We start from the raw sequence: 26,986 nt of genomic DNA, 5'->3' as shown, positions 1-26,986 counted from the left end.
AATTGGCAGAGCAAATAACATTAAAATAAATGAAAACATTAGCAGCTAAAGGAATACAAAACAGTAAGATGCTTGACTGTAAAAAATATGATATAGAATTTAGATATTATTTTTGTCATAAGTTTGTCATAAGTATTTTTGTCAAAGCTTTTTTACCTTTTTCCTGTCTTTTAAATTTACTTTTAAGTTCTTGTCCACGCCCATTTCATGCCCTTGAGGCCAGTTAGCTTTTATTTTCCTTGACACTTGAAGCAGTCACAGGCAGTGACAGCAGCTTGGTAACAAGCCAGATGATGGCACTGGTTGTGTTAACATAAGATATGGGCTTCAGTGTATCCTGAAAACAGAGTTCACGGTCTTGGATTTTATCAGACGGGCTTTCCTGAGTGTGGAGCTGGCAGTAAAACTGGGACTTCTAGAAGGAAACCCACAACAAACTGGAGTTGGATGCAGTACTCAGCAATATTCCTTAAAATGCCTACTTCTAGTCCTGGCAACCTCTCAGACTATTTAGAGGCCCTACTGTCTGGTACAATATTTTTTTGTTTTTTCTTTCGTTTTTGTAAATGAAAGCCATAACCCAGTGGTGGGGTCATAGTGGCAGATACAAAAATAAAGTTATTGGCCTCAGTGACTGGAAGAAACGTCTGTTCTGCATCGTGCTAAACTGTGCTTTTTGAGATACATAATAAAAGTTATTTATGGATACTGATAAAGTGGTATCTGTTGTATAATATCACAGATAGGCATAAGGATAATAACAAAAGGCAGCTGGTTTAGTAAGCTCTATTTGCTCCAGAAATGTGCTGTTCTTTGTGAATTGAAATAAAAAAACCATGGGAGAATGCTGGGGTTTTTTTCCTGCTTCCTGGCATTTGCAATCATTCTTGCTTTGCAGTGTGCTTGTAAAGACAATTATGTGGGTCCCATGTCAGTATTATATTTGTCGTGATGAGCACCTTATTAGAGGACAGCTGCTCTTCTCTGCCCATCACATATATGTAGCTACCACTGATGATAATAGAAGTCATTAGTGTAACCCTCCTCTTCATTTCACCAACGGGGGATGCTGGAGCTCTCGTGGTTTCAGTTAAATAACTTAGGTATAAAGGCAGGAATGAAATAGTGACAGATCTGCTACTATTCAGTTGCTTGTTCAGACTTCAGTGTCTATAAGGAGGTTTTGAACTTTCATTAGGTGGCCTTTTTAACAAGGTGAGTAAGAAAAGCACTGTCCAAATGCAAAATGTCTGAGTCTTTCAGTGCATGCTGAGTGTCTTCACTAGAAGGCCAGGTATTCAGGACCCCATCAGCCCAAAAGCAGTCCACGTGCAGGCTTCCTTGCACCGAGGAAGCTTGGTGTGCAGGAGATATTTCCAACTTGTAAGCATGTGGTATTTCCTTGGTCTCATGAGGATTAAGAAAAAGGAGGGACGAGCTGATTTTTCCAAAGTTACTCAGATGCTGTAATGTGTGGAGTGCTCCTGTTCTAAGGAGGCAGGAAATTGATGTTACCCTTCTTGTGTTAACTCCTCCCTTGACCCAAACCCTAAACTCCACCCCTTCAATACCCTATAAAAACCCCATGACCCTGCCCTTGCCTGGTCTTTCGTCTTTGTTCCCCTCCTTGTCCTCAGGAGCAATAAATGGATTCTTGAGTTTAACAAAATGGAGACCCGTCTCGTTTGTTCCCATGTCGCACCGGCAGCTGCAGCCTCCCTGGACGTGATGATGAACTCGGTTACACGTGTCACCACAGTAATGATGCCTTGGCTGCTGTCACTTCTGCTGGGAACTGGACTGAATTGGAACAAAGGAGAACACTGCCATCATACTGCTGTTAAGAACTAATGTAAACTCAGCTGGAGAAAACCATTTGCAGTGAACAGCAAGGTTTATTGACCATGGCAAGCTCAAGAACATACTCTCAAGAGCCACCTCTTGGCATTTTAGCTGTTGTAATGAGCTGTATATGTAAATCTGTAAGCACTTGCTTCCCTCAGCTCAGAGCTGCCTGGTGGGCAACCCAGGCTGGCCTAACGTAAACACATGCCTCTGTGTTCATGTAAATTTCTCTCTTCTTTTTTTTTTTTTTTTTTTTCTTTGTTTGCATTTCAAAATTTGAGTAAATTGGAAATTCTGCACTACTTGGGTTGACTAATTGGATTTCTTGGTAAGCACAAGCCCTGACTTTGTTTGGGAGGTGAAAATTATTCATCTTGAAACTGCAACATCTATTCCAGACAGTTTCCTTACTAATTTCAGACAAGATACGAAGCTACAGTGATGAATGGATTGAACAGTTAATATTTGACATTTCCTTTTATGCTTATGCCATTTAAAAATAGCTGACTTTTGACAAACTGCTAGTACGTTTTTATATGAATTAGAAAACCTAGACTTACAGTAAGTTCACTGCTACCTTTCATTTTGAGCTCTTTGGAAAATGGCTGTGCTAAAGGTTCCAGCTGCTTTGATGTTCAGCACGAGCACAATGATACTAAATTGGGTGAAGCTGTTGACTCCCTTGAAAGCAGAGAGGCCCTGCAGAGAGACCCCGACAAATCAGAGGGCTGTACACTCACCAACCATATGAAGTTTAACAAGTGCAAGTGCCAGATTCTGAACCTGGAATGGGGCAACCCTAGATATATGTGCAGAGTGGGGAATGAGACGCTGAAGAGCAGCCGCACAGAAAGGGGCCTGAGGGTTCTGGTTGATGGCAAGTTGAACATGAGTCAGCAGTGCCCTGGCAGCCAGGAGGGCCAACCCTCTCCTGAGGTGCATCAGGCACAGCATCACCAGCCTGTCCTGGGAGCAGATTGTCCCACTCTGCTCTGCACTGGGGTGACCTCACCTTGAATATTGTATTTTTGGCACCACAGTGTAAGAAGGATATAAAGCAATTAGAGAGCATCCAAAGGAGGGCAACAAAGGTGGTTGAAGGGCCTTGAGGTGAAGCTATATGTGGAGCAGCTGAGGTCACTTGGTCTGTTCAACCTGGAGGAGACTGAGGGGTGACCTCACCACAGTCTACATCTTCTTTGTGAGGGGAAGAGGAGGAGCAGGGACTGACCTCTTCCTTGTGGTAACCAGTGACAGGACCCAAGGGAACTCCTTGAAGCTGTGTGTCAGTAGTAAACTTTAAAAACTTTATTAACCTTTTTTTTATAATAGTATGAGATCTATTAAAGAGTGAAAGGTGGTGATGCCAACAGGTGCCAGAGGAGTACTTTGGAACAGCCCTCTCTGAGGCAGATTGGAAGGTATGTCTCTCATAACAAGATGCTAACCTCATTTTTTTGCCTCTACAGATTTAATGAGAACATGGTTCTAATCTCTGCACCCTAGGCCTACCTGAAAATTTTAGGATGATTTTTTCTGCTCTCATAGATGTCTCCCTGTGTTGCTAGTGCCCTGTGGTGAGGATATACTCAATGTCCTCCATGTAAGCTGTGAATGGTGAGATCCAGGGGACGGAGCCATGCTGGCATCCTTCATACCTCAGTGCAGTGATAGCCACTGAATTGCATCCTCACAGTGTAAAATTATTTCACCATGAATTACGTCCATTTTGTACCCACATAATCCAGCAGGAAGGTCAAGGAGAAAGTTTTTGCTCTTGCAGAGACCTGAGACTCTTGCACTGGATTGTCTTCAGTCTTCTTTACAGCACTTCTTTAGAGCATTGTAACTTAGAGCTTTTATCCCATTTATCTTGAAGGTGTGAAATTCGTTAGGGATGTGCTGAGACATGCTTGCTGAGCAAAGGAAGGATTAATCTTCCAGGAGTGTTTCCATATAAAGCCTCAAATTACATGTATGAGGAACCTCTACATCATAGCCATCCTAGGACTTATATAAGGTCACTATACAAGCACAGTCACCAAAATCTCTTTAGAACATCAAATTTGATAGAGATAAAATGTACTTAGTGAATTTTTGTAAAGGTCAAAAAGGTAAAGATCATGTATTTATTTCAATTGAAATTCAGCAGGTCTTAGGTTAAAGTGAGAGATAAAGAAAATAAATCTCTAGAATTATGTTATACTTGACAGAATATTGATCAATTATTTCATCAGCAGGAGATGATGGTGAGCTGAAAAATTATTTACAAAGTTACATAAATATTTCTGATTGGCACATCTTGTGCATAGTTGTGCATAGCTTTACCCTAGATTTTTGTTCCACACTTTTTCTCCACATTAATGTTTTAGGAATGTTGGACCATCCTTATATTTGATTAAAAACATGTTAGAAAAATCTCTCTTTTGGTTAATGTTCCTGCAGTGGAAGAAAATAAATATTTGCATGGACATTTTTGGCTTACTAATTTCTTGAAGAATGTTTTGCACTGTAGTGATTTTACTGGATATCCCGCAGAGTGAGTACTGCTACTGTAAGGAAGTTGGACTTGGAAAGGGAAGCATTTTGAAAATGATACGTAGGAAGGTGCATCTGTGGAATCCTTCTAAGAGGAGTAGTCATACTTGAAAAATCTCATGCAGGTGTTTTCTAAAACCTTTCTTCTTGTGTCTACATTACAGTCTCCCTATGCATGCAGAAGTAATGCAAGGTGCTTCCTTACTCTTCAGGGTGGCTCTTCACAGTCTTTCACTTGTCAGGTAGTATAATCTTAAAGTAAGTATTTCTAGTGCACCTTGTTGGAGATCTTTGTCATTTTCTGTACTGCTTGCTTTATTTGCTGCCATACTCTCCCATGCATGCAAGCACCTGAGAGGAATTCCCTGCAGGTACCTACCTCAGTGCCTAGGCTGCCTTTCAGGATGATGGAGGCAGGCAAGGGCCTCTAGGGCGGAAATTCACTACTTAGTTAGCATTTAGAAACTTTACTTAGGTGTTTTAAATCATGCTCTGAAAGAACAACTCTCTCCATGAACTTAATTTGAATTTTGAGTCATAAATTAGGCATCTGGAATACACAGAATACTTGTGCTTTTTCTGTTCCCATGCACATTTGATGTATACTTTATACTGAATATAAATTAAGTTAAAATATGGATAATTTTTTTCTTTTTTTTTTTTTTTCCTCTTTCTCTTTACCCCCTTTTATATTTCACAGACTCACAGAGTGGTTGGGGTTGAAGGGATCTCTGGAGATGATCTTGCCATCTGCATAGTCCAACCCTCCTGCTAAAGCAGCCTCACCTAGAGGACCTTGCACGGGATCGTGTTCAGGTGGGGTTTCATAACCTCACTGGGCTGCCTATTTCAGTGCTCTAACACCCTCAAAGTAAAGAAATTTTTCTTCATGTTCAGGTGGAACTTCCTATATTTCAGTTTGTTCGTGTTGCGCCTTGTCCTGTCACTGGGCACCACTGAAAAGAGTCAGGCCCCATCTTCTTGACATGCACATGTTCTGGCATATCCAGATTTTTTTTTAAGTTATATCATCTCCTTATGGATCTGCAGAATACATCAAGGAAAAAACAAACAAAAAAGAGGCTATTTCACTATTTCTTGAGGTTTGCTCATGTAATAAGATGGAGGTAATTGTAAACAGGAAAACTGTAAAATAGAGTTAATAAAGTTCATTCCCTCATAATGGTGTCTGAGTCTCTGCTTTCCAAGAGCTGACATGCACTAATGGAGTGTGTGAGTGTGGGGTTTTTTCATACCTTCTTTTTGTCACTGTTCATATCTTTTCACTTTTCAAGTCCTACTCATTTTGCTTCCTTGAAATGTCGTGGAAGGAAGAAAATTTACATGGGGACACTTCTTAGTTGGTATTTTTTATATTAGCTTGCCTTCTGCTGCTGCCATAAGCTATAAGCTAAGCTATATAAACAGCGAGGATTGCTTACTACGTAGCTACTAATAACCGTGAAATATTTCTGGAGGGAATCACTTGTTCTTTCATAGATTACTGTGTCTGCATGAATTTTCTTGGTTGCAGTCAGTCAGTGACCTATTTGGTGACAAGGCAATGTGTAGCCAAAGACACTTGCCTGTATTTCACTGGACTATCTTCTTTATTCCTATAGGTAATAGTGGCTAAAAATGTGAGGGAATATCAGTTCTCTTGTAGCATGGCAGGAGAAAAAGAGGCAGAGCTGTTTCCTTCAAATACTGCACATCTCGAGGAAGTGCACCTTTAGTAAAAGAAAATCCCTTGATAATAAATGAATGAAATGACAGTAAGGCTTATTGGGTTCAAGAAGTACAGATAAGGAATACTGGTCTCTGCTGTAGTAACAGCTGCCATGAGATGTGGGAGTGAAGGAATGGGGAGAATAGATAGAAGGAAGGGAAAAGAAAGAAAATACATCATTGATGGAACTAGTTTTTAATTTGGGGAATTTGTTTTCAGAGGGGTTTCTTTCCCCTAGACCAACCTCTTTTTATACTGGTCTGAAATCAGAAAGGATAACAGTTTTTCAGGGATTCATGGTTCAGATGAGATAAAGAGGCAGAAGGAAGCAAGTCAGTTTGAAAGATTTATTCAATGTATGTGTACAAATACAGGAAATGTATGTTTATGTGTTTATCTAACAGAAAAAAATGTGTATGTCTCAATGATGTGTGAAGATGTCATACTTGACATTGAATTAATGTTTTAAGCAATGATGTGTCAGGTACTGCAGGTGTGCTGCAGTGCATACATGATGATACTGAATGTGTCATAGAAGTGGGGACTTTCAAAGAAAAACTCACATAACTTTACCACTTGAGCTGGGGAGTTTGGCTTCTGGGGAAAAGAAGATGAAGCTTAGGCACAGGCAGAGTCTTAATATGTTGAATAGAGGGTGCATATAAGCAGTGGATTACATATCCATTTTCAGCTCAGTGTTGCAAAAAAGGAGACAGCAGCTTAAGAAAATATGCCTGAATGAAGTCACAGCTCTGAATGTGTGTGCTGTGAGTTTTTAAAATAGAATACTGTTGATTTGAATAGAATCATAATCTCCTACGCTGCATGGGTGGTACTCAAGACTTTAGGGGAATGGATGATAAGTCTGATACTAATGGAAGTCTATTAGAAAGAGATATGAATTTATCTTGCATGTGTCACAGGTGAATTTGTCTTTAGCAGACCTACGAGTTGAGTAAATGATAAATGTTTCGCATTTATGTCCCTGAATTAGATGGGAAAGGTCCTTTATTCAGCTACTTCCTCCTATTATTAGCAGTGTTGGACTGCTTATTTGGGAGAAAAAGGAAGGAGAGCAGAAGAAAAAAGATAATCTGGGTGATGAGTGACGGTGTCAAGACTCAGGGCCATTCTGGGAACACAGAAATAAAGAACTGTTCTTCAGAGGTGGTATAATCTCCAGGAGCAAATGCAGATGGAGGGATTCTGCTGCTGGATCTTGCTGACCAGGGATCTCTGGACATTCTTTAGAGGCATTAGGACTGCAGTTCAGGGAAAGAAGAGGTTTGTTGGTAGAGGGATGGACAAGCTGTTGCATGCCTGCAGAGTTGGCTTATGCCGATAACCAGTATTGCTGACCATTAGAAATGATGTTTCTTTTGGTGGAGAAATACCCTGCATTTCTGTTCATTCCAATCACCCATGGCTTATTCACCTAACAGAGAAAACAGTTCAGGCATTTGAGCAGTGGGGGTAGAAAAACCCCATACTTTTGGCTTATGTGCCCTATCAGCAAGCACAGACATTTAAACTTCATTTTGTAAAAAAACCAAAAGTACTTAGCCCAGTAGTATAAAAGTTGTGATAAAGTCTATGGGTTATATTGCATGTATTTAGCAAGTCTACCAAAATTTAAGCTTCAGCTCAGATTTTACAATAAAGGAATCAACATAAATTAGGCACCTTGTGTAAGGTCAGTTAGACACTTCTATTCAAAAATTGTATAAATGTTGATTTTTAAAGCCCACACTAACAAGACACATGATAGAGGAAAGAATGCATTACAGTTGGACAACTATGGTATTTTTAAGACTACTCACAGTGAGGGAGCATTTGGCGAAGACAAGGTAATAGTTTGCAGGTTTCTTCTGCTTATGAAACCTGCTCTTTTTTGCTTTTCCACTCACTTAGCTTACAAAAATGTAAATAAATGTCCTTTTCCATTTTTCCTTTCACTTTTTGTCAAGCAGTACATGCTTTGTAGTTGCTGAATGTATAATAATTAATGTTATTTTGCTTTTGTGGGTGGATTTTCTGGCTGATATAAGCTTTTAAAGTTGCTTTTTCCTAACTTGATTTCAGTACTTCCTTAAATATATTTGTGTTTGTTTCCTGGAGTTTATCAATCACCTCCAAAAAAGTATGATCAAAAATTGAGTATGTACTAAACTCCCTTGAAGCTTTACTGGTATCATACATCAAGGCTAGAACATTTCCTGTTAATTTTCTTTTGTGTACTTGTCCTTACTTATTTTAGCTGCTACTCAGACCTAAAGATTGGATCCTTTACTGCTTTGGCTACTTGGTAAGTTAAGAAATAGTCAGTAAGGCAGAAGCTGTTTAGATCAGTTCCATGGTTGTGTCTTAGGTTCTGACATGGGTTGCTTGCTTGGTTTTTCTGCTGTAAACAGGCCATGCAGAGCAGGCAGAAGTACTTCTGGGTCATTTTGACGCCATAGAAGGCTTCTCATTCCCCTTCCTGCCTGGGTTTTAGTGACCACCCACTGCACATGTTAGATGCCTGCGTGGGGTTAAGATCCACACTTGCAACCTGTGCTTGAGGCAGGAACTGAGGTTGCTCTGTCATCCCCAAGATGAGGCTTGGTCCTTTCTGTCATGGTGTCTGGAGAAGGAGTAGTGGCAGCTGTAGTGGTGCCCAGTTTTCACATAGTAAGTGACTTGTTAGTTTGTGTGCACAAGAAAAAAACACCAATTTGTTTGCCCTCTTGAGAAGAGAGGGGCTGAAGCCTTCATTTCTCAGCCCGTTTCAGAGTACCCTTGCCAACAGCGTAGGACCGATGGGAACCATCCAGCTCTTACTCAGTCTAGACCAAGAGCAAGACAGAGAGAGAAGATGCCTGAGCTCCCTCTATGTAAAATAGAAGAGTTCCCTAAAGAACTGTACCTGGACTCAGCTCTTCGGACCACTCTACTCATTTTCTGTAGAGTTATAAGATGCATAAACATAAGATGTATTGAAAGCAGGTCTCTACTGGGAATTTGTTTAGAGTGGTATAGAGTCAGGTAGAAATAATCTTAGTCATTCACCCAGAGTCATGACATCAGGGAGTGGGAACTGGATCTGAGTCCTTAACCCTTGGTGCTTTCCCTTTCAGGACTGATCTTATTTAATTTCTTCTTTGGTAAAATAGTTCAAAGAATAGGTACATTAATCATCTCTGTTACCAAAAAAGTAGATTCAGGCTCCAGGACAAAAGCCTCTTTATCAAGCAAAAGTTCTTATTAAAATATTAGTTAAAGTCCCTGCAAGATCCCTTATAAAGACTACTGTTGCTACAACTCCAAGATGCTTTGTTAGGGAAAGGAAGATTACAGTAAAAAGATCAAGTTTAACTTTTTTTTTTTTCCTTATGCTGTAAATTATGGTTGTTTCTATCATCATCAGTAGTTATCTAAGAAAAGCTTTACAGGGGGAAATATCTTAAGCTTGCTTTCTTCTGCTCAGTTGCTGCTCATGGCCTAGTTTTATTCAGTGAGACATTAAGTCAGTTTCAACAATTACAATAAATGAGTATATTTGGAGATCTCTGTGTCCAGGAGAAATAACATGTCCATAATATGGACAGGATGATAATTGTCATAACATTGCTCCTTTCTGTTCATGCTCTTAACTTTGCACCCCCTGTGCAGGGCAGTGCTGTAAGTGTGTCACCTGCCACAGACTGTGCCAGTCCTTCAGACATGGAATGCCACATGGGAGGGGCTGGTGGCAGCACCCAGAGCACTGTCACTCCTCGCCAGAATATGGCCTCTTGACTTTGAGTATCCCTCTATGGCTGTTTTATTTCTCCTTACAGCAACATCCAGAAATGATGAAAATCATCAAACTCTGATGTTTGAATTAAGATTTTCTTTTACAGTCGTCTTTCCTAGGTGTTCTTTTGAATGTGCCTCGACAATGTTTTGCAAAGATTGGTGTTTTTGCTGACCAGTCTCCCATGTTCTACATGATTCTTGCGGGTTCCTTTCAACTTGAGGTTTCTATGATTCTATGCCTGGTGTCCCACAGACAGAACTGAGCAGTTCATTTCCTAACCCATCCTTCTCTTTAGCTGCACTTTGAATCTGGGAGGAAGAAAAAGCACGTGGTTTATTTCTTGCCTGCCCATCTGATTACTTTGTTCCAAACTTACTGCTGTCTGCCAGACAGAGAAGGGAAAAACTCAAAACACCATCAACACCACAAGAAAAACTCCAAACCCTTACAAGTTGAAATATCTCTCTTTATGACCTACACTCTTCATAAGTACAGTTCTGGTACTGTCTGATGGCTGTTGTGCTTTCTGGTCTTATAAGTGGTCAGTGATCTTCACGTTTCTTGTATCTAATTCCAATCAAGTGTGCTTTCAGCAGACCAGTTCCGAGTTTGTGAAAGCAAGACTCAAGTTTTTGAAAGCTGCCTGTTTTCAGTCACTCAAATCTGCTAAAATTTAAATATAAAATGGACACCCAAATGCCTTTCTGACAGCTTTGAAAGTCTTAGCTTTTGGGTTCTCTGTTGCAACTGCCAGAGTAACAATCCATGAAGCCTGACGTGTGATTAAATGAAATCATTGATAGCCACCATAATGGTTTTGTTTTCATTGGCAAGAACATTAGTGTTGTAGCTTTGCTGTCTTGCCTCAGTTTTTCATCCAGACTACCAGTAATAAAAAGTATGATTACTTCATTGAAAATGTGCTGCTTGCTATAATTCCTGTAATCACATTTGTTTTATTTTCTTTTCCTTGTCTTAGTTTTATTCCCCTTACTATACAAATAAAAATTAATCAGAAGATGATGTTTGGCATTTGTAAAACTTAGACTGCACCTTATATTTGGCAAACACCTCACTCAGGGATCTTTTCCAGTTTTGATTTTTTTTTTTACTTCCCATTGCTCAGCTATATTAGCATTTGTAAATATTGTCAATGAAAGAAGAAATGTGGTAGAAAACCGTTTCCTGACTACTTTTTACTATGTTCCTTTTTTCTTGTATACCATCTCCCCATAACATTTTAAAGCATGTATGCCTGACTTCCTTTCCTATATGCGGGGATTAAATATTATGTTAAATATAATTTGTAGAAACAGATGGGTAATTATATGTGTGATAGATGCTGTGTCAGTATCTTTAAAATATATATCCTTATAGGATTGTTTACTCATCTACAAGTTATTCTTTCTTTTTAGGAGCACTGATAAGTAATAACATGTGGATGCGAGTTTGCCCACTAAAGTATCTCTATCACTCTCCCTCCTTCCCTGGACAGGGGACAGAAAATATAACAAGAGGCTTGTCAGTTGAGATCAGGACAGGATGAGATCACTCACCAGTTGCTGTCATGAGCAAAACAGACTGACTTGGGGAAGTTAGTTCAATCAAATCAGAGTAGGAAAATGAGAATTAAAAAGGAAATCATAAAAACACTTTTTCCCCACCCCTTCCTTCCTCCAATACTCACAAATTCTCTATGTCCTCCCTCTGTTGTGGCATAGTGGGACAGGGAATGGTGGCTGCATTCAGTTCATCCCACATCGCCTCTGCTGCTCCTTCCTCTACAGGGAGAGGACTCCTCACACTCTTCCCCTGCTCCAGCATGGGGTGTCTCCCATGGTAGGCAGCCTTCATCAACCTCTCCAATGTGAGTCCTTCCCACAGGCTGCATGTTCTTCAAGTCAGTGGGTCCCTTCTCTGGGGCACAGTCCTTTAGGACCTCAGGTTCCCCTGCTCCATTGGGGATGTACTGTGGGGCCACAAGTCCTTCCAGCAAGCCTGGTCGGTTGTGGTCTCCTCTCTCCATGGGTCCACAAGTCCTGCCAAGAGCCTGTTCCAGTGAGGGTTTCCACAGTCACAGCCTCCTTTGGGCACTGCTGGGGTCCTCCAGGGACTGCTCCACTCCAGGGACTGCTCTGCTCTGCTGCCCCATGGACCTCCATGGGTTGCAAGGGCACAGCTGCTTCACTGTAGTTTGCAACATGAGCTGCAGGGGAATCTCTGCTCTGGTGCTTGGAGCACCTTCTTCCTCTTCATGAATCTTGGGTTCTGCACAGTTGTTGGTCTCACATATTCTCTCTCTCTCTAGTCAAAGTTGCTCAGGTTTTTTTTTTTTTTTTTTTTTTGTTTTTTTTTGTTTTTTTTTTGTTTGTTTGTTTTTTTTTTTTTTTTCTCCTTAATTTTATTTTCATTTTCTCCCTAAAGTATTGTATCTCAGAGGCACCACCCGTGCTATTGATGACTTGTTGGAAAGCAAAAGGATCCTTTGCCCTTCATGGTGCCTTATTTTTACTACATGAGAGGGTTATGGCAAACTATAAAGTATTAAGGATCTGCTTTTATAGATTTGAAAATTTTCTTAAATACTGTAGTTTGCTGCCAGTGATGATGCCTGCTGACATGGAAATTCAGTTGATAGCAGTCTTGAAAACAGAGTTGAGAAGGGGACTTGGCTTTGAAGTGGTAGTCGTTTAAGTAAAGGTTGAGGGAACAAGTCACCATGCCTGTTCATTTTAGAATTCTGTTGACGAGGGCTAGCTTGTTATCTCTAAGCTCTGTGATAGCGTAAAATGGCTTTGTTTTACTACCATCTATGCAATGTTGTAACTGACTTGTAGAGTTTTACTTCTCTGGGCCGACCTAGTGTAGTGGTTTGGAAGCAAAACAAATGAGAGGCTCCAAGTCAGAGATACAATTTAATAGGAAAAAAGGAAAGAAAGTAAAATAAAATAGATGCAATAATAGAAAAGACCACTGTCAGAGTCAGAATACAACCTGAGCGGAGTGATGGAAGCAGTCCAGATGAGGTGGTCTTCCTGAAGCAGTGATCCTGTAGAAAGGTCTGGTAGCTCGGGTCCTCTGGGGATCCAGTGGGTAAGCGCCCCTCTGGTGTTCAGAGTCTCAGCTTATATCCAGGTTGGAATGCTTGGTTCCTCCCTCTGGGTGGAGCATCTCACAATGGGATGGTGAGTCATGTGATAAGGCCTGATGGGCCCATTAACAGGAGATAGTCCGGGGTGGGTGATCTGTGAGCTGTATGGCAAAGGTGCTGATGGGCCCATTAACAGAAGATAAGCCAGAGTGGAGGAGGCAGGGAGCACTGCCTCACCTGGTTTCAACAGTTCATGAAGATGGTGATAGAATATACTTCAACCCAGGACACCTAGAAAAGTGTAAGTTTCTGTTGCTCACAAACACTCTTGTTATATATGCATACCATTACCGTTCAGACTCTTTTGCATTGCTAATCTAACTTATTACAATATTTAAAGGACAGCAGTCTCTCTGCATTTCATATGAACTGAAAATCTGAAGTTGCAATGTTGTCATTGATTAAGCTGTAATAAATAATTGTACTGAAGTATGGTGTCAGCTGATTTCTAAATGCAAAACATTCGTCTGAGAATTTTTTTCTTCAACATTGTTTTCAAGACACGAACATAAATATTGTTGGAAGGATCAAAGTGAATCACCCATGTTTTCCATTCAAACGAATATTCGGAAATACTCATTACTAAGCTATATGTGAATTTGGTCTGGTGTATTAATTTCCAAAAAATATACCGACATGTTTAATCTAGAGCAACAGCAATCAAACCAGTAGCTATTCTGGTAGTAAAACATGGTCTGAGTTGACACCTTTATTTTGGGCTATTTAGTCTATCTATTTCAAGGAATCTCTCAGAGGATAGTGCTCAGATTTTAAATAAAGATAAAAATTGCAGTTGGTAGAATGAATTTTAATATGTACTTTATTCTGGTTCACCTAAATGTATGCTTAGCTTCAAATATTTTCAGTATTTCATTTATTCTTTGACTTTGACCTAGAAATTATAGCACGTGCTGTGAAAGTTTTAATTGATTAATATAGTATTCTTTTCAATTACAAATATCCTTTAAATACTACTTGTATATTTTTACCAAATTATTACATACTGTTGTTAAAATATTTACTTTTTCTCAATGGTTGAAGTGATATTCAGGAAAAATTTACATATAAATTACATCTTTGACTTCAAAAATGGCAGAACACACAGGACAAAAAGAAGAAAAAATGATTCCTCAAGTTTTCAAATTTATTACTAACAAGTGCTCAACCGTGCAAAAACTTTTTAATTTTTTTTATTACTTTAATTTTTCCCTGACAAGATTCTGGCTTGAAAAGGTAGCTAGCACTTTTGATACACAGGGATACAAGAATAACAAGCTTCTGAAACAATAATTCAGAATTCTGTCTGATTATTTTGGCTGTCATTTTTTTTAAATGCAATTTTTCCGCCTACCTTTAGTATGTTTTAAGTGTGTGCTGAGAACTGTGTGATCATATGATTAAAGGCAATATCATAATGCATATCTTAATGGTGTATCATAACCTCAGAAAATTAAATCTGCAGAGGCTGTCTCTTGACATTTTTCTAAAATTTTCATGTGCATTTTCTTCAGACTTTCTTATCAAATTTTTAGCTTTCTTAAATTATTACCGTCATTAAGAAGTGCACACTGCATGTTATGCACTGACCACTGACATGAAATTCCTCCATTTCAACCCCTGTTAGCTGTTAGTGGAGTGTGCAGTCTGTGATAGCTGTTGTGTGCTGTTTGTCCTCCTTCATGTCAGTCATTAGTAGTGTCTGCTGCCTGCAGAGTGCTCTGTAGTTGGGTTTCACAGCTGTTTGCTGACAGCTGAGGAGCGCTGAAACATGCAAGATATATGGTTCCATTGACTCTGGGTCATGCTGAGATGTCCATCCCAAGCCAAAGGATGCTTCCTGTGAAACATGGAACTTGACTATGGAGCTGTAAGTCTTTAGCATTACCTGCTCTCAGCAGGCAGTTAAGAATCCTTTTGTCAAAATGTCCTACCTCCAGAAATAGTTGCTCAAAATAGCAAGTTCTTGCCACTGATGGCATGCTCTGTTCATTCTTTTGGCTGTCATATTATCTGCTGTTGGTAACCTTATAACCTCTCTTACAAACTAAGGGCTTGAGTGGAAATTTGGGGTGGGAAAGAAAGCTTCCCCTTTCCTGGATAGGCTTTATTATTAGTTATTATTTCAATTTCCTGAGTCTTCAGCATCTTCAGGGTCTAGAACAGTGCTCAGTGTATTGTAAACATGCTGGAGGACAGCAGGACTTCAACACCAGCATCTCCTGTGACATCATGAGACTTACAGTATCTGGACCATGTATGCTGCCTCATACTGCACCAAATGTCTCCCTCCTTCATCTCTCTGTGCTGCACAGGGTGTCATTTTCCCCTTCCCACTTCTGTACTAGGTTTGTCCACGTCCCATCTGTTGTATCTTTGCAACCCACCTACTCTTAACTCACTTTCCTAATTTGGCCCCCTTAAAATAAAAAGGCAAAGAGCTCTGCTCCAGTATATGGTTAAGTATTAGAAGTGATGAACTATGATGTCTCTCTCTCCTAGTATCAATTTAGTCTATCTGGACCACGTAAACTGAGCCCTTTGTCATACTTTGCTGTATCTGTTCTTATTTTTCTACTTTCCCCATTACCACCCAACATGATCCTTCCCATTCTTCCAAGCCTCCTTCTTCATTTCAGTCCTGCCTCATTTTTTTTCTTACAGCCTTTTTTCTTCCCTGTTCCTTGTTCTGCTCTGTGGGTGTCAGGCTGCCTCTTCCTCCATTTGCTATCATTTGGCATGACTGAAAGCAAGTTAAAACAACATTTTATTGCATTGACACAGAAAAAAAACCCAAGTGGATTGAAGTCAGATGGTGCTGTCATATGTCAACCTCTTCTGGGTATTGCTCCTCTACCTCAGAGACACATTTGAAGTAGTTCCTTGACTTCATTGCATGTAGGTACATCAGGTGGGATGTGTGTTGCAAAAATCCTGGTCCTGTTTCAGGTGAGGTCTGACATCCTCCCTAGGTTACCAGATCATGTATGGAAGAAAGATGTGGCTAGTGGTGCAGAAACCATGTCAGGAGTCCAACTTTTCCTCATAAATCAACAACCTTGGAGTGAAAAATGCCTGATGTCTAACCTGATAATGCTATTGTAAATGAAGAAGGTTTGACTGGTGAGAGCAATGGTGATTTTGAAGCAAGAGTAATTTCTCGAGTGTACTTGTAATCTCTGGCATGTGATTTTGTTCAATATATGAGATGTGATTCTTTAAAATATGAAACAAACATGAACTTAAGCTGTTAAACTTCTAATTGCATAAATAATTTTTGGATAAAAATTTAACTGTTGAAATGTATTTTCATCTGATTTTACAAACTGTTAGGCAGTCTTCCAGTTCCACATTTTGAAATTAAGATTACTTTTTCACTTTCTAAGTAAGGCAAATATATATTTTGAAAGAGTGTGTATCAAATTCTGGTAGTTCCTGTGTCAGTTATGCTGACAGAGTGATTAATAAAATCAGTATGTGATGTTACATCATACAGTCTTGGATAACATCTTTTGGAAGAGTACTTCATTCTTACTCAAACTGAAAATACCTGTGTGTACACCTTATTCAGAGAACCTCATACTGTTTGTTCTATTCATTCTTGACTGCAAAAACCTCTGGTTGCACTAAAGAAATGAGAATAACACTGGATTTTGTAAAATATTGGAAGTCAGGCCAACAGGATCTCTTAATAGATGGGAGTGATAGACATGGCAAGTATTTGTCATGGTCCCTTCCTGGTGGTTTCCAAGTCAAAGGGGGGAAGTGCTTAAATGCTGCTGAGGCCAAGGGAAGTCACAAGGGATGTGTCCATAGTGGGGGTGAGGCGTATGTTATGTGGTCCCCATCTGGTTGGTGCTTCACTGATATTGGTGGAATTAAGGTTGATTGATGAAGCAGTTACTGAGTTCCTGAGGATGCTGTTGCTGAAACAGTCTTGACATTGTCTGGGGTACCCACCCAATGGCATAGCAGATACACAGAGGTAGTTCAGTCTCACTGTTGAATTGATTGATTTGAATTCTGGGTGAAGAAGATCCTGAGTCCAAAATTTCATCAACAGGCCCAAGGTCTGTAGTCACCATCCCTTCTATGAGTCACTTGGGTTTGAGCAGCTGTGGAATTACAGAGCAATGGCCACAGGCAATACTGCAGCTGTCACACTATCTGAATATCATGAATTCATTAATCACAAAGTTTGCCGTAATGTGATTGTCCCTGATCTGGGAATGTGTAGTTGCCAGTAAGATTGTCAGGACTGCACTTTGACTCCCCATGGAAATAGTTTTTATTTACTGTATAATTAATTGGTAAGTTAAACAGCTGAATAATACAAGGCCTGACATTAAGTTTGATGCAGGTTTTCTGGAAGCCCTTCAGGGCACTGCTCTTCCTCTCAGAGTTCCTAGAATAATTAAATATCATTCATCCTTTGAAGGACTTCCCTGGTAGGAAGGAAAAAAAGAACAGTGGGAGCAGGGAAGATGCAGGAAGAACAGAGCAGAGTGAGAGTCCTTAGCGTGGGGGAAAGTGGAAAGTGGGAACAGGATAGGGACAGTATTTGGGGCCGATGGAGGTGGTTAACACTGGTCTTTCACAAGTAGCTGAAGGCAGCTCAGGATTTCAAGTGTTTCAAAAGGACGAGCAAGTTATGGTGGCAGCTGATGCATTATAGTGTGCTCTGTATATTTAAAAATACATCCCTTTTTCCTTTTTGGTAGTATTGTGAGCATTATAAAAATGTTTTAGAAGTCTGAATGACCATGTTTTCAGAAGTGGCCCTTGCTTTCAGATAGCTCAGTTTTAAATGTGTGACGTCAAATACACCACAATTAATTTCACTGGGGTTTATAGCCACAGTTTCTGTTTACTGTACTCTGAATTTTGGATGCAACAGTTGATTTTAAACCACAGATTTACTTGGTGGGATCCATGAAGTTGTTGTTCCCTTTCAAAAGTACTGGCCCAAAATGAACTTCCAGGCCCTGTATGATGGCATTAGGGAAAAAACCTACTAGTTTCTTAATGCAATATGTGTGTTTTATTCAATTCTGAATGAAAGTGAAGGAAATATACTGAAAGAAGAGACCATGATGCTAATTTGCATGACTGAAAGTTTGTTCTACTGGGGTTTACAATTGTGATTATGAGACTATAGTTTATAGAAATTAAAAAGCATTTTGGAGCTTGCTTATGAAGTTAAGAATTACAGCTGTGCAGTTTTCATTGAGAGTCATTTATAATAATAAGAGTAAAAATTTACTCTTCACTGAATGTCTATGTAATAAAAAGAGGCTTTTTTCCCTCTCAGCAGGGATAAAAAGGAAGGCAATGGGTGGCACAGGATGTATTGAATTATGTTAAAAATACAGAGGTAAGTGTAGAATGGACCTTAGGGTAACAATCAGAAAGCATTCAAAGAACAAATCTGTTGATGAGTTTGTATCTAAAAGGTAGGTATTTGTAGACAGATAGATTAGATGAGGGATCAGATACTGGAGCTCATGGATTTACACTAGTTAATTTCTAGCACAGAGGGCTTGCGATTCCTTTGGCGGTCTGTTTTTCTGCTATTGTCCAATGCTACCTCTGATCATTTACAGTGAATATTATTGGCAACATGTGGCAATCCTGACAAGGATCTGGTGATAATTTTATGTTAACATGCATTTTCTGCAGCTTTGCTATTGTCATCCTTCATATGGCTGTTTGAAGTGCCAGATTTTTTTGTTGCAAGTGTAAGTGCTCAGAGCTAAATTTGGGCTGACTGCTGCCACTGCTGAGGGTGGGAGGGCCACAGAGCAGAACGTTGCTTTTGACCTGAACACTTGCCGAGCATGATCTCCTCAGGGAGCCACAGCTGAAGGTCTGTGGTGCCCCGAGCCCAGAGTGCCACAGCTCTGGCATATATGTCTTTGTGCCTGGCTGGGTGTGATCTAGAGTAGGGGGTGGAAGGACCCTTTTCTGCATCTTGCTTTTTTTTCACTTTGTTAACTTCTTTTTACTGCTCTGGTGGAGTATCAGTGAAATGCTGTGCCATTTATTTACAATGCTGTATGTATTCATTAGATGTGCAGAATAAAGTAGATATACAGTGAGTCTGCAGGGAAAAAAAATAATCAGGAAATCAATAGCTGAAGAAGCACTGCTATTAGGCTGTCAGCTGTTCTCAGCAGAGTATGGCAAAGCAAACTTCAGCCAAGTGACCTAGAAAGATGGATGCTTTATCAAGGAGTCAGCCTGCTTCTCAGGTGATAAAGTATCACAAGTGAACCATCGGTGGCTATGTTGCTGGCCTGTGTGCTTGCCTGCCCTGTTGCAAATTCTGCTGTTGCCCTGCCTCTGCTAGCAAAACCACCAAGCTCTTACAGCTCACATGGACAGGAAAGAAGTTATTTCATTGGAATATTTTTATTTAAGTTGGCCTTTTCCATATCTTTCCGTAAAACTGTCAAGGCTGTCGCTAGTGTGCCAGCAGGTAGGCTTAGGCTGCAGTCTGCTGTGCTGACCAGGGTTATAGCTGTCTGATTCATTGAAGTATCTTGACTGTATGTACCCTTCTGCTGCCTTCCTTACATGCCAAACACTCTTTGCTTCATTTACTATCATATATTGTGTTTTCATTATGCTGAGTCCTGAGATTTGACATAGATTTTGCACACTACAAAACCACCACTATTACCATGCTCTTTCTTAGATAGGAGTTGATGTAATCATTTCCCTGTTTAAAACTAATTTTTTAAAACAACACTGTAGTATTTAATGCTTTGAAATTAGGCAGCTTTCAAAGCTCTTACATCATATAACCACTAATCTTGAAGCATTGCTAGCATTAAAAATGGGAGGGAAAATATTTCAGGTATCTTTAGCAGGATATGGATTCTTCTAGCTCATCACTTCTGTTGGTTTTCAAGCACAATAGCAATTCTTAAATCCTTCAAATATTCAGGCATGGGGCTAATTCCAGCAGGAGAACACACTTTTCACAGAGTAAGACATTACCAGTCAAAATGCTTTGATGATATAAGAATTGGAGCCTACTTTGTCCCCAGCCTCTCAGTGGGACCTTCAGTCTTCTGAACACATGCATTTTTTCCTAAATATATTATGTTCAAAAACACATGAGTGTTCTGCCACACTATTTTCTACTGACCTGCTTTGAGTAGTAGGCATGGTTTATTTTAAACATTCCAGAGGCCTGCTGGAAGGACTATAATGCAATTAATTAACTAAAAAGAATGAGTAAAGAACAAGGTGTTAAATATTCTTTGCATGTGCATCTCCTAGCTTCATAATGTGGGCAATCTGAGTATTCATTTAATGTATTTTTTTTCTTGGTGTTTCATTTTCCCTATTTCTTCACCTGCCTCCAGAAAGCTCATAATTGAGAAATGTAATGAATAATGTTCATCAATACTACTGAAAGCACATGATTTCTGGCAGGAGCAAGGTTCTCTAAGTGCAGATCAACCGCTACTGGTCACCGGAATTTTGGAGATACAGCATCAATGGTACAAAGGGACTCAGAATTCACTTTAATGGTTTTGAGGGGCATGCATGGTAGCACTTGAACAGTAAGAGAACTAACTGGTGAAATATTCTTGCTCTGCAAAACAGGAATGTAATCAATACTGTGAAGCACTCATACAGATATATAGGTGCATAGAAACACACATCTATGGGCACATTGATCTGGGAAGTTCTAATATCAAAGCAAACCAAAAGGGACAGGATGAAACCATTGCACATTGCTTCTTTGGCTTTGCAGAACCTGGCTTATTATTTCTGCTCTTACTGGCTACTGATAACTCCTTGCCAGATTGCATATGTCAGACCTTCAACCCAGGTTCTTTGATCAGCTTATGGTATTTCCCTCCTCCCCATCTACCCTTATGCTTCTGTATATCAGCGAGTCTGTAATATTTTCCTTTTAGATTTGACATTTGAGCATTTTCACATTGACAGTTTGTTTTTATGTTGTAAGAATGGATGTTTTTGCCCCCTTTTTGGCTTTTTGTTTTTTTTTTAATTACCACCCCTGACTAGCCTAGCCAGCTTGTTTCTAGCAGATTAGTTCCTTATCTGTCAAGAAAGAGGCAGTCAAAATTATACATAACTTCTCTGTACAAACTGGATTATCATTACACCAAGCTCTAGCTTTCTGTTTTCTAAAAGATTTCCTTCCATAGCCGATTTACTTCCACAGCCTTTTGCTTCCTTCCCTCCCTCCCTCTGCCTTCCCAATCTTGTTTGTGGGACAGACAGGCTTGCTGGGGAAAAAAAATAATCCTGTCCTTCATTGCCCTTTTAAATTAATTCTCTGTTGTCTGCAAATGACTGAAGCAAATAGTACTTATATTAAAATCTGTAGCCCTGTGGGTTGTGATGATTTTAGAAATCTGTTCAATGCACAATCCTGGGAAACCATCGTATCATCCTCCTGGCATCAACATTTACAGATTTGTTTACTGCTTTCCAGAGTGGAAACCTAAACAAGGATCAAGTGAGATCCTTAGAAAGTTGGTGATCTCTTCATTAATACACTTACAGCCTTTGAGCTGGCTGACACAGTTATCTGTTCTACTCACGTGTCTGCAATTTCAGAGACATTTTGTTAAATTTCTAAACCAGGAAGCTGATATTACTGATATGATGGGGTTTTGTTCAGTTTGGTTTGTTTGGTTGTTTATTTGTTTTTCATGGAAGCTTTTAGCTCTGTAGGGTGTCAAATGGTTTATTAGCTTCTGGTAAAATAACTGCAAATATCTCTGATTTTCAGTCTCTATTATTCTTTATATGTTCTTCCTTTAATTCCTGAATCTGGTGTGCATGTTTGATTTTCATGTATTTTTCAGGTTCTTGTCCTTTTAAATTATTTTAAAACTGCACTTCCACATTCTCTTTTCCAGATATTTATTTAAACCATATTTAAGTAGAATTACACATTGTCTTACCTGAAGCCAGATAGCATGTTTTGGGGTCTTTTGGGGGTTTTGCTGGTTTGTTTGTTTGGATTTTAGGGCAGGTTCGATTGTTGGCTCTTGTGCTCTTACTACTGTTTGTGATGATACTTCTATCACCGGACTAAAATAAAATCTTTAAGCAGGCTTACAGTGGAAGCATTTTTGTTTTTGCCTATCCTCGTGTACTACACACAGGAACAGATATCATGATTTGCTCTGTTTTCTCTTTGCAAAGAGACACTGGAATGACAGATTACATTCAGGGTAATATCAATTTCCTGGTTGTTTTGTAACAAGATTAAGGGAAGTGGTGGGGGGAGGCCAGTCTACGTACTCCAACTGATGATTGTCTCATACCCACTGTTAGGGGAAAAGAACATGACATGGAGAGCAGCGGTTGAGCAGAACAGCAAACTTTGGTGACCGGTATTGTTGGGAAGTTGTTCGATTTTTGGAGAGCTCCTTCATGAAGGAAACCAAAGACAAATGATTTTTCTGATAATATGAACCTTATGGTATAGGAAGTTGTTCTGCCACTCAGTGTTTCACTGATGGAGTATTTATTTCACTTTCATCTTTGTTGTTTACCCCTTCAGTGCCATGGCACAGGGTTCATACGTGCCTCCCATGAGTTGTGATTTGCAGGGGCTCAGGAGCTGCTCCGTGGTGCTGTCCCCTGGTCCAGGCCCTTATGTGTGACCTGGTCACCCAAAAGCAGAGTTGCACAAAGAAGCTGACTTACCCCAAGGTGCCATTTGTACCTCACAGAGATGCAGAGATGTGACAGCAGCAATAAGGGTTATTCAAATCTTATAAACTGTTTCCTTCGGCTCCCTGAGGTGGAAGGTCTGACTGTCATCTCCTGCCTGGATAACTATTTTGGTATGAGTCTTGAAGGCAGGGGGCTTGGGGCCCCTTCTTAAATGTGTATCATAGCTAGCACCATTTGATTCTCCATTTTCCCCTAGCTGCAACTTTTCAAAAGGCATGGTTTTTTGATCAGACCAACTAATTGCCAGAAATAAACCAGATCAACAGCTTATTTATCTGTCCTTAATTAAAATAAAATTCTCAGACACTGAGTGATTTGAAACATCAAGAACAAAGGAGTCAGAAAAGTTAAATACTAAGAAGGGCACGCATAGACTAAGATGGGAGACAGGTTGTGTGTGTGTGTATGTATTAGTTTTGGGTTTATTTTTTTTTTTCCTCCCTGATGGAGGTGATAAAGAGGCCGAGATGAAGTTTTGGAGCAGATAAGATGAGTGATGAAAACGGAAGTGTGGATTTTGTCACTGACATTTTAAGACTGAGATCTAGGAAGAAGGTAACTGACAAGTTACAAAATGGTAGCATCTCAGTGTGATGTGGTTGATAATTTAAACATATAAAATTATAAGTTCTGACCCATAATAAAGCTGAAATAGGAAAATGTGAAGTTTGGCACTTTCTCCCTGTCAGATTTTCCTCTTGAGGGATTATGTTTTAGAAAGCAAGTATAAGGTGTAATTATAACATCAAATTAATTATGCTAGTTTCCACTTAATTTGTTTGTCATTCCAAAGTAAATGGCTATCACGGGGAATTCTGTATTGAACTCTTGTGTTTTAAGTTTAATGAAACTTTTGTTATGTTTTGCTTTCAACTTTTTGATTGTGGCCATTTATAATTCTTCTTCTTTATGGTAATGCAGGAAGATAATCCACTAAGAATAATATTCTTTTTAATTAAACAGGGATAGATAGATGGATGGATGGATGGATGGATGGATGGATGGATGGATGGATGGATGGATGGTGCTTTCTTGCTTCTCAGTGAGATCACCTATAGGATATGTCTGAAATGCAGATGACTTTATCTAAAATACAGCTAAACGTAATTTAACGTTGATGGAGTTACTAGCTACACTTAACATCTGTGAAAATAATTTCCCTCCAGGCTGTTTTAATGTCAGCTTGATATTTTGGGACTAATTGTGAACATGTGATTATCATCACATACTATGTAGTATAAGAAAGCAAGGGTAAGGTGTTCAAGGTAGAGTGAATTGATAGCCTGAAATTACTTACTCTTCAATTTTGCTTTTTCATTTTCTTTATTCATATATTTACAGTTTAAATAAATAACCTAAATAACCTATGTCTGTGTTTCCTTTGGCTGGATGCTCCAGAGAGAAAAAGAGAACATAAAGTCTTTGTATGAGAGGAATAACTTTGTTTCCAGAGGAAAGTAACTTGGTTAAAGTGGTTTACATAGAAAGGCTAATTTTCTGAAAAGACCATTGTCTATTGCAAATGGCCCACAGGTACTCTATTTCCATTTAGCATGGGGAGTAAAAGTGCTTGATCTGGCTTTGGGTGTGTGCACATCTGTCTCAAACGCCATCTTTGAGTCTTCCTTCAACTTTGGATCCAGCAGAAAGTGGTGGAAATAGGCTGTGTTGGCCATCTAAAAGCGTGATTCTTCATCTAATACGTGTGCAAATCTAGACATATGATGTTACTGATGGCAGAAGAGTGTACATAGAGCTCATTGCTTAATAGTGTGAATTGCACTTGGGATGGGGCAGCCCTCATTGTGTGTATCGACTGGGGAATGAGATGCTGGAAAGGGACCTGGGGGTCCTGGTCAGTAGAAGGCTAAACATGAGTCAGAAGTGCCCTGGCAGCCAGGAGGGCCAACCCTGTCCTGAAGTGCATCAGGCACAGCATCACCAGCCAGGTAAGGGAGGGGATTGTCCTGCTCTGCATTGGTGTGGCCTCACCTTCAATATTGTATTTTTGGCACCACAGTATAAGAAGCATATAAACCTGTTAGAGAGCATCCAAAAGAGGGCAACAAAGGGGAAGCTGTGTGAGGACTGGCAGAGGTCACTTGGTGTGTTCGGCCTGGAGAAGAGGAGACTTAGAGGACACCTCATTGCAGTTACAACTTCCTTGGGAGGGGAAGAGAAGGCACTGATGTATCCTCTGTGGTGACCAGTGACAGGACCTGAGGAAGTAGCCTGAGGCTGTGTCAGGGGAGGTTTAGATTGGCTATTAGAAAAATGTTTCTCACCCATAAGGTGGTTGAGCACTGGAACAGGCTCTCCAGGGAAGTGATCACAGCGCCAAGCCTGACAGAGTTCAAGAGTTTGGATAGCACTTTCAGGCACATGATGTGATTATTGGGGATGGTGCTGTGCAGAGTGAAGAGTTGGACTTGATGATCCTCGTGGGTCCCTTCCAACTCAAAATATTCTGTGATTCTATGATTCTGTGATTCTATGATTCCATGATTCTATGATCAAGAGCACTACCTTATTGACAGTCAAACCACTTTCTGAAATAACTGTAATAAATCAAAGTATAAAACCTCTTTTGTGTGTTACTTCTAGCCTTCCTGTGCTGTGAGTGTTGAACTTTATGTAGTTCTGACTTGAAAAGCAATTCTCTTAAAATTATATAACAAGGTTCCATTTTGTATCATCTTTTTGCCTCTCATAAGTACACGCTTTACAAGTAAAGCAGTAGTATTTTTTTAAATGCATCTTTAACTAACTACCAGCATATCTGGGACTGAGGACTGAGATCCTGACCACTAGTTTATTTTACTAGAAGGTTTTTCATGTGAATCAGGTGTTCAGGGCCTATATATTTTCATCAGATCAAGCTGTTCTGTTGACTCAGGAATGAAAGATCCAGTTTGTGCTGTCTTGTTAGCTTGGGAGGACTAAAGTGCAGTTTTCATTTTCATATCGGTTGACTATATATTGCACTAGTGCATGTGGTATGTAGTGCTACTTGGTTCTGCAGTGGTCTTTCTTTAACAATTCCCAGTGGAAAGCTGTGGCCTGCCTTATGGCCAGTTTGCTGCCAAAAACTGCACTGGGATCATTGCAACTGATTCCTACCTAGAAAGTCATCAAGGACCATGAAGCTATTGGTAGAATGATTGTGCTGGAGGAGTTTAGTAAAGAGTCTGCAGAAAATGGTACGATGATGAGAAAGACAGAGTATGACAGATGTCTTTCCAGGATTCCCAGGGCTGAACTGTGGTGCGGACTGCAGTTTGTTTCTAGAGAGAACAGTCGTCATGCTGAGTACTTAAGCGGAATGGACCTGTTGAGTAACAACAACTTTCTCACAATCAGTTTTTAAATGTATTTAAATACTATCTTACTACTGATTTCACTGAGTTAAATGCTTAAATAACACATCTCTATTATTTAACTCACATTGATATCTTTGCTGTCTTGTGTGCTACTGTTATCTGCATAGGCATCTAAATGGTAGGAAGTGCCGTGCAAATAAAGATGCACCGTAAGAGAATATCCTCATTCATTATAAAAATGACCTTTGGAAAACATAATGTATTTAAAAAATTGCTGTCAAGGTAATGACCTACTACACCCATGCTAGACACCAATTTAAACAGGAATTCTGTTTAAATTGCGTTCGAATACCAATGTGAATTTTATTCCTACTTCTCCTGTGTATTTGTCAAGCAGGGATGTACAGCTACTACATGACACAAGTACTGACAGTACTACTCAATGGCAGTGAATTTTGTTGTTAAGACTCAGTGTCCTGGCTAGAATTCTACATTTTCCATCAGTCTTTGTTTTCAGGTTATTGTCGATTATCCATGGTTGTTACAGGGTTCTGTTATTTAATAGCATGTGGTAATTATGACACAATATCTGATGTGACGGTAGGCACATGCATTTGTGTTGTACATTGAACATCACTATTGCCTGACATTTTAGGTCTCTCAGCATCTGGAATGCAAATGTTGCTATTCAATGTCTTAAATTAATGTGAAGCTATCCTAAGTAGGTGTTCATTAGACTGTCATTACTTTAATTGGTCCGCATAGACTTTTGTCAAAATTAAGGCTATTTTAATGTTGCAGAGGAGTAGTAGGTTGAATGCATTGCTTGTAACCTGTGACTGCAAATGTGTTCCTAAGCAATTTCAAAAGATGTATTGTGTTGGAATTTTAGG

At 39.7% G+C, this 26,986-nt stretch overlaps 1 protein-coding gene and 1 long non-coding RNA gene across 5 annotated transcripts in view; both read left to right on the top strand.

The window, feature by feature from the left end:
• The window catches only part of NKAIN2 (sodium/potassium transporting ATPase interacting 2), a 532,323-nt gene that overhangs the window by 9,615 nt on the left and 495,722 nt on the right, over positions 1–26,986 (top strand). The window lies entirely within an intron of this gene.
• On the top strand, positions 3,230–5,505 carry LOC136287004 (uncharacterized). The gene is made up of 3 exons (XR_010720044.1): positions 3,230–3,266; positions 4,548–4,625; positions 5,084–5,505. It is a non-coding gene; the product is annotated as an uncharacterized lncRNA (long non-coding RNA).

This window comes from Chamaea fasciata, unplaced genomic scaffold (assembly GCF_029207755.1).
Source record: "Chamaea fasciata isolate MVZ Bird 193981 ecotype frontalis unplaced genomic scaffold, bChaFas1.0.hap1 SCAF_3, whole genome shotgun sequence".
Lineage (NCBI taxonomy): Eukaryota > Metazoa > Chordata > Aves > Passeriformes > Sylviidae > Chamaea > Chamaea fasciata.
This window is presented reverse-complemented; position numbering and strand designations above follow the sequence as displayed.